Source organism: Kryptolebias marmoratus, linkage group LG16, assembly GCF_001649575.2.
Source record: "Kryptolebias marmoratus isolate JLee-2015 linkage group LG16, ASM164957v2, whole genome shotgun sequence".
Classification (NCBI taxonomy): domain Eukaryota; kingdom Metazoa; phylum Chordata; class Actinopteri; order Cyprinodontiformes; family Rivulidae; genus Kryptolebias; species Kryptolebias marmoratus.
The window spans coordinates 29,434,096-29,435,717 of NC_051445.1; positions in this window are offsets into that span (position 1 = coordinate 29,434,096).

Sequence of the window (1,622 nt, forward strand, 5' to 3'; positions counted from 1 at the left end):
TATTCTGATGAAGGAAGTGATTTTTGTGGTTTTAGAAAGGTTTTCGTCGTGGATATAAATTGTTCCAATGCTATGCTAAGCATAACTCCTAAGCTTCCACTTCAGTATCCGATGATATTTAATATTAACACAAACCGCTATAGTTTTCGGTTTGTAAACATGAGGGTAGCAGTTTTTTACGGGTAGCACCGACCGTTAGACATAGCTGTTTAGCCATGCTACGGTAGGAAAATCTGACGAGGAAGCACAGATCGTCAGAACACCGGCCGCAGGCGCGAACACACACTGACCGACGTCATGACATCATTGATTTAGTTGTTTAACTTTCGGTTCTTCCCTCGACTACTCTTGAAAAACATTTTTGTTGTCTACCACCCGCTTAACTCCCGACATGTTTCGCCACATTACTAATGCTACTCCTCGAATTGTTTCTTCTTCTTGATTTTTATTGGTGGTTGGTAAACAACTGAAGGAATCAATACCGCCACCAACTGGTAAAGAGTGTCTGCCAAACTTTTCTCCTTCTTGCATTTAGCAGCAACTCGAGCACATTGCAGGCCCCTATATGTCAAGAGGACAAATAACACCTTTTCTGTTCAAATTGCCAACCCACCACAGTGGCATGTGTGTTGATCAAATTCACCCGCCACTTCAAATATTTACCCGCATTTGGCCGGTGGCGGGTGTTAATTTCCACCCCTGGTTGTATTGCAGTTTTGAGTCACTAATAGTCCAAGCTAGTACCCTAACACAGAAGCAATGATTCCATGTCCAAGTCAACAGACAAAAAGGGCTGTCTAATCCCTTTTAAAAAAATTTTTTACTGTTGCTTTTACCTAATATTGCCTTTTAATGGCTCTATTTTTAATACACCTATTATCTTTTTTCGGTTTCCTTGTTTTTTTTTTAGTCAGATTGGTGTGCTCCTCCCGCAGCTCGTCCAGGATCCTGGCTTTCTCCCCGAGAGAGAGGGTAACACCAGCAGTAGAGTCTGCTGGGTTCTTTTCTGGCTAGTTCATTCGGTCATGGTGTAGAGCAGGGGTGTCCAATCCTGGTCCTCGAGGGCCACTATCCTGCATGTTTTACTTGTTTCTCTGCTCAACACACCTGATTTGAATCAATGGGTGATTAACAGGCTTCTGCAGAACATGAAGAGGTAATTTAGCCACTGAATCAGGTGTGTGAGAATCTCAGTCATCCGGGAGGGGCTCATAGTAGAGCTGCTGCTTCTCTACATTGAGAGGAGCCAGTTGAGGTGGCTTAGGCATTTGATTAGGATGCCTCTTGGACGCCTCCCTGGTGAGGTGTTCCGGGGACGTCCAACCGGGAGGAGGCCCCGGGGAAGACCCAGGACACGCTGGAGGGACTATGTTTCTCGGCTGGCCTGGGAACACCTTGGGATTTCCCTGGAGGAGCTGGTGTGAAGTGAAAACTATAATATAGACACTCCTTACCAGTTAGAATAATGTATTAATGTACTGTAATTGTATTGTATTAACCTAAGGATGAGTGTAACTCTGCACTAGCTGGCGAGGTCATGGGAGTTTATGGGACTGCAGGTACCAAGCACGGAAGATAACGCGGTCTGGGGGAGTCAGCTAAGCGGAAGCCGGAACCCCTCC